This window comes from Canis aureus, chromosome X, assembly GCF_053574225.1.
Source record: "Canis aureus isolate CA01 chromosome X, VMU_Caureus_v.1.0, whole genome shotgun sequence".
In the NCBI taxonomy this organism is placed as follows: Eukaryota; Metazoa; Chordata; class Mammalia; order Carnivora; family Canidae; genus Canis; species Canis aureus.
Genome location: NC_135649.1, coordinates 52,943,586 through 52,950,985, shown reverse-complemented (window position 1 = coordinate 52,950,985; position 7,400 = coordinate 52,943,586).

Genomic DNA, 7,400 nt, shown 5'->3' with positions numbered 1-7,400 from the left:
TAACATATAGTGGCACATAATATAGTGAACTCATTTTAATGTGTTATAGTCTACTTTAGAGATCTAGCAAATAGAGTTTATGGGGAAGGCATAAAATAGACCATCGTATGATAAGAAAATAAAAGTTTCACAGCTTTAGAAGCAAAAAACCCATAGAATTACAGAAGACAAAAGTGAGGAGATGCAAAAACATATTGGGCTCTTAACAGATTTACACTTTCCATAGTCTGAAGTAGTGAAGCACAAGAAAAAAAAAAAAAGATATCTATCATCTTAGTACCTAAGTACTTTTGTGATACTTGAGAGTTATTAAGGTAAGTTTGTGGGTTACATTTTGAAAATTATTTAAGATAAAAATAAATTAGAAGCTAATTCAGAAGTATGCAATTAGAGTAACTTTAGCATTTATTGTTGCTTTCCCCCTCCTAACCTATATTGTTTTTTTCATATAGATAGAAAAACTCAATTCAATATGAAAAACATTTAATTCTGTGTAGTATTATTTATATAAAGAGACGATTTGGCCACCTTTTGTTACTCAGTTATTTTCTTACTATGCACAGCCTCTATAAAGATAAGATGGTAGATATTACCATAGCAGATTGGGGTTTGCAGAAATTTTTTACAGAAGGGAAAAATGGGTTTGGAATTTAGGAAAATCAATGATGTTTACAAAAAAACACAAGAATGGCAAGTAGATTTCAAATGAAGAATGGCAGATTAGGAAAATATTAGCCTATGATTTCTCCTAAAAATTATAGGTATATTTCAAAAGGCATAAACTTACAATAAAAAGTAAACATGAAAGGTACCAGAGGAGTAAAATTTTGTATGTTGGAAAGCTTATAAACAAGTACTACCTGATTTTGAAACCCCAAGAAAGCCTATTCCTAAACTGAAAATGGGGAAGAGAAACAGTTCAATTCCAATTGCCAAACTTTACATTAAGAAACAGATTTACCAAGTGTTCTTTTCTTCTCAATGTACTGAAGAACCAGCCTTCCCATATCTTGACAGAAGGTTGAGAATTTATTGTGTGTAGAGCATAAATAGAGGCTCTGGGTAGGGAACACCAATCATAATTGAGGATTGGGTACTGTGCTGAAAATAGGAGAATTCATTGAATATTGGGATCCCCAGTACTCTTCCCCTTCCTTATCTCTCATAAACATTATTATCTAGGCAGAAAATCTGAAGGTTTTATTTTTCTTGGTAAATCTAACCAATATAATAGAAAAGACCGAAAAACTCTGAAATCAGGGATTCTGCAAAGAAATGACTCAACCAGAAAACCCTACAATAAAACATGCAGGCTTTTTTAGTTTCTCATTCTACAATATGAAGATAGCCAAGGATGACCAGACACTTGAGGAAAATCTCTAATATGAATGACAAAGACCAAAACAACAAATAAGCACGTACACAAAAATTAAACAAAAGGAATTGTGGAGAAATAAACTACACAGTGCAATATATAATATAAAAAAAATTTCATGAAACAGTAAGTTTTATACACATACACACACACCATTCAGGGAATAAGGAGACATTTCAGAAATTTAAAAATATAGCAGAAATAAAAACACTAAAAATGATAGAATGGTTTAAAAACAGTCATTGGAAATTTTTCAGAATGCAGAGTAAAAAGACAAAATAATAAGAAAGGGAGAGAAAGGTAAGAAATCAGAGGATCATTATAGGAACTCCAACATTTGAATATTAAGAAGTTTCAGGAAAAAAAAAACAACAGAAAACGTAGTGAAGAATATTAAAGAAATAATTCAAGAAAAGTCCCTACTCCTAAAGAACATCAATATTCATATTGCAAGGGCCCACTGACAAAGTACATCACTATGAAATTTCAGGATACCTGGGACAAAGAGAAAAAATCCTGCAAACTTTCCAAGAGAATGAACCAGATTCAGAATGACAAAAAAAAAAGTTCTCAGTAGCAATATTGAAAGCTAGAAGCTAATGGGACAAGTCTTCAAATTACTAAGAGAAAATTATTTTGAACCTAGAAAGCTATACTCAACCAAACTGTTAATCAAGTGTCAGGTATAAAAAATACATTTTCAAACTTGAAAAATCTCAAAAAAATATCCCCTTTGTGTGGGAGGTACAGGTTTCCACGGAATGAATAAGTAATAGGAATAAAAGGCACAACATAGGGAATATAGTCAGTGATATTTAAGAGCTTTGTATGGTGACAGGTGGTAGTTACATTTGTGGTGAGCATGGCATCATATATAAACTTGTTGAATCACTATGTTGTACACCTGAAACTAATATAATATTGTTTGTCAACTATATTCAAAAATTTTTTTAAATTTCCTTTTCCCATGCACACTTTTCTGGAAAATAACTAGGGCATATCTTCCACCAAAGTGGAGGAGTAAACCAAGGAAGAGGAAGTCTGATAATAAAATTCACATGGACTCCAACTTAGAAGAGAGGCAAAGGGTATTCTCAGAATGATAGTGACAGACAGTCTTGGTATAATCTACTCTAAAGGCTGTAGGACAGGTTTTTTTCACAAGAAAATGAAACTGATAGAATACTTGATATACCTTAATGTATTAAAGGAGTTAAAAATAGAACTACTGGTACAATTGCTGGATCGTAGGGTAGTTCTATTTTTAACTTTTTATATACAATGGAATATTATTCAGCCATCAAAAAGAATGAAATATTGCCATTTACAATGACATGGATGGAGCTAGAGAGTATTATGTTAAGTGAAATAAATCAGAGAAAGACAAATACCATATGATCTCATTCATATGTGGAATTTAAGAAAGAAAACAGATGAACATATAGATAGAAAGGGGGGAAAGAAAAAAAGAAGGAGAGATAGAAATAAGCCATAAATGACTCTTAACAATAAGAACAAACTGAGAGTTCATGGAGGGAGGAGGGTGGGGGATGAGCTAGATGGATGATGGGTATTAAGGAGGGCACTTATGATGAGCATTGGGTGTTTTATGTAAGTGATGAATCATTGAATATTACTCCAGAAACCAATATTGCACTATATGTTAACAAAATTTAAATAAAAAAAAAATCAGTTTTCTGAAGCATTCAAGCTGTATAAATTAACAAAACCCTATGACAGTTTATCATCAAGGGATGAAACCTCTCCCTCCAACCTACCCACAATCTACAATCCTATTCTGGGAAACCATAGCATATTTTTAAAAATCAACTAGAGTTGCTAATCAAGAAAGCAGCCAGCAATGTTGAGGGTCTGCCACTCAGACCCTCTCTAACCTATGATAAATAGGTTAGATTTGTGATGTTTCTGGTCAGCTTTAGTGCTGCATTAATTAGAAATTCTTTTCTTGATTTTTCTTCAGTCCTACTAGTACCCCAAAAAAGAGAAGTGAAAATTTGCAGAAAAGAGAAAGTGACCATTTGCAGTTGAGCTAACAGGCACCACAATGCATTTGAAATAGCAATTTTCTAGAGAATTGTCAGGTATAGACTGTAAGGGTGACTGAAAAAAATTCACATGGGAAAATGAAGGAAAACAGAAAAAAAATCTTTTTCCTTTCCTCTCCCCTTCTTGTCAAATCCATATAATAAAGAAAATAGACTTTCTTTATCCTTATCATTTTTGTGTGTATTTGAAATAGATTTTGTCTAAATCCCATATACATTTTTGTGATCATTTTAATATTTTATGTCTGTACATTGAGTGATTTTAGTACTTAAGAGAGACTAAGAAAAGTTTAGAGGTCCTAAAGGAGAACCAAGAAGATGAGTAAAAAGTCAAAATGGTAAAGCTAGAGAAAAACGACAGAAGGGCAACTGAACATTGGCCTTTAAAGAAACAATCAACTTGGGAATAGTGCACATGAGGGACAGAGAACCTATTGGGGAGATTTCTGATCAGTGAAGGTCGTCAGCATTTGGAATACTCTACTACAGAGATTATAGAATTTCCTTTTTTAATAGCCTTTTGCAATAGGATAAATGTATATATATTTTTATTTTTATTTACCCACGACAGACACAGAGAGAAAGAGAGAGGCAGAGACACAGGCCGAGGGAGAAGCAGGCTCCATGCAGGGAGCCTGACGTGGGACTTGATCCCGGGTCTCCAGGATCACACCCTGGGCCGAAGGCAGCGCTAAATCACTGGGCCACCAGGGCTGCCCTAAATGTGTATTTTATAGAAGATTTTATATGGCTTTTAAAAATTTAGGGAAATTAATTATATGGCCTTTTTAAAGGTCTTTTTCAGCTATAGGAGTCTCTAATCATTTCCCCATTTGAAACTACTTATTGAATACCTGTGATAGGCCAAACATGGTGCTGGGTTTTGGAAAGACAGCAGAGAACAAGAAAAAAACATCTCCACGTTACTGGAGTTTATTAAATGTTTTCCCATGGCTTATGAAGGAGCTGGGCTAAGTAATCTCTAATCTTTCAGCTTGAACATTTAAGAATAAATTGGCCAGACCATTTCTTGCCAGTGGCAGAGGGATAATAACTTAGAAAAAGCCAGTTCTATGGCTAACCTATAGGTAGATTTTATTAATTGTAATTTCTAAATCTCTTGATTTTTTTTCCAAAAAGTCAATGTTTGGGAAATTGGCCATTGTAAAATCTTTTCAGATATAACATTTAGAAATCTAAAAGGACTTTATGATTTGAAAGCACTTAATAATCATGGATTTATCCTATAAACCTGGAAGTATGTATGTGTCCCTTAGGAGCCACTGACAATTATTTCTCAAAATCATCTCATCAATGCTGGAATACCTGCATAAAGCAGACTTCTTAGAGTTATGGCAAATGGAAATTTCATCACATTGCTCTTCAACCTCCTGCTTCCATTTTGTAAAAGACAAGATGCTATTTAAAACTGTTCTTCAAAAAGGATGAAGGCAGACCAAATTGGTAACAATCAGCTCAAGTAACTCTGGAAAGCAAGGCAGGATATGATCTATTAAGTCAGGCAGATCTCCATAATGTCATCTCCAGAGCAGAATTTTCAGGATTTCAGGCCATCTTTATGGTCTGCTCTGATAAGGCTTTTCCCTTCTTTTCCCTCACTGAAAACAGGGGGTAGATCAATGTGAAACATACCCAGCCACTAAGATGTCTTAGGAGACTTGATGGTGGGGACCTGGGAGAGAAGCCAAGGTTCCCTGGTTCTATTTCTTTTTTTTTTTTTAAAGATTTTATTTATTTTTTCATGAGAGACACACAGAAAAAAGCAGTAACATAGGCAGAGGGAGAAGCAGGCTCCCTGCAGTGAGCCTGATGTGGGACTCAATTCCAGGACCCCGGGATCATGACCTGAGCCAAAGGCAGATGCTCAACCAACGAGCCACCCAGGTGTCCCTGCCAGGTTCTATTTCTCACAGAATTTGTTGCATCCCACACAGAGGCATTATGATATAAGAAAGATGGGGCTGTCCCTCAAAAATATCCTCTTCCAGGGAATGCTTACGCAGTATAAACTACTCTCGGGTAAACAAATACTATCCTGCCCTCCCTTTTTCCCAATTCAAAACAATAAAAACAGTAATAATTGTTAAAGTTTTGTCTCCATTCTACAGAGTAAAAAACCGCAGAGAAACCAGTTTACTAGGAAGTATTCAGGGAGGGGAGGCAGAGAACCCCACCCTTGCACATAAAGTACCCTACAGTAGTGAGTAAAAGCCTATTTGCTTAGGAGCCAAATTGCTTGGGTTCAATTCTCAGCTGTCACTTATTATTGTGTCGCCTGGGAACAGATACCTAATCTCCTAATGCCACAGTTTCATTTTTATTTTTTTTATTTTATCATTATTTATTTATTTATGTATTTTAATATCTTATTTAAATCCAATTTGCCAACATATAGTATAACACCCAATGCTCATCTCATGGTGTGCCCTCCTTAGTGCCCACCACCCAGTGACTCCATCTCTCCACCCTCCTCCCCTTCTGCAACCATTTGTTTGTTTCCCAGAGTTAGGAGTCTCTCATGGTTTGTCTCCCTCTCTAATTCTTCCCACCCAGTTTCCCTCCTTTCCTTTATATAGTCCCTTTCACTATTTCTTATATTCCACATATGAGTGAGACCATATGATAATTGTCTTTCTCCGATTGACTTATTTCACTCAGCATAATACCCTCCAGTTCTATCCATGGTTCCATCCAGCCAACTGATGGATGAGTAATATTCCATTGTGTGTGTGTGTATATATATATATATATATATATATATATATATATATATATATATATCACATCTTTATCCATTCATCTGTCAAAAGACATCATGGCTCTTTCCATAGTTTGGCTATTGTGGACATTGCTGCTATGAACATTGGGGTGCAGGTGTCCCATTGCTTCACTACATCTGTATCTTTGGGGTAAATACCTAGTAATGCAATTGCTGGGTCATAGGGTAGCTCTATTGTTAACTTCTTGAGGAACCTCCACACTGTTTTCCAGAGTGGGTGTACCTGTTTCCTCATTTATAAAGCAACGATAATAATTGTATATTATAAACTTAATTGCCTACTCCCTGCCCTATATTCATATATTGACGTTCTAACACCCAGTACTTCAGAATGTAACTAACTTCATTTGGAAAAAAAGACCTTGAAAGAAATGATTAAGTTAAAATGAGGCCATTAGAGTGGGGTCCTAACACATGTGCAGAGAGACCATGTGAACAGGCAGTAGAAATGCAGTCCTTGGCAAGCCAAGGAGAGAGGCCTCAGAGGAAACTCACCCTGCCAATACCTTGAACTTGAACTTTAGTCTCTAGAACTTTGAGAAAATTAATTTCTGTTGTTTAAGCTATCCACTCTGTGATATTGTTATGGCAGTCCTAACAAACTAATACATAGTACTTATCCTTGTAAGATTGCTATGAAAATTTAATTAGTTAATTCATATAAAACCCCCCCAAATGAAAGCTGGCACATAATAACACTGTAGTTAGCCATTAAGTGGAACAACAAAAAGGGACAATCTTTGCAATGTATAGTGTGATTTAAAACCATCAGCCCAGTGGCCCCTAACCTTACTTGAGATAAGGAGTCCAGGCTCCTCCTGTTCGTTTTGCTAAAGATATGGATGAAAGTAGACCCCACATTATGTCCTGCAGGGGATTTCAGATTCTAGGGTCCCTAATGGTAATGTTATGACTGGCTCTCTGGTAGGCATAGGAAAGCATGTTCAGCATTCCCCTTTAGAGCAGGTTATTTCACCAAGAAGTTTCATTTTTTTGTTTATTCCTGTGAATATCAGTTTAACTTTATTATGCACCATCACAACCTATCAATTTGTAATAACACAAATTTTATAGATTCTATATATCAGATGCTGCTGAATATAAAAATGTAATGATTTCAGCATATGCAAATTAATTTTTCCTAACTCTATTAGATTAA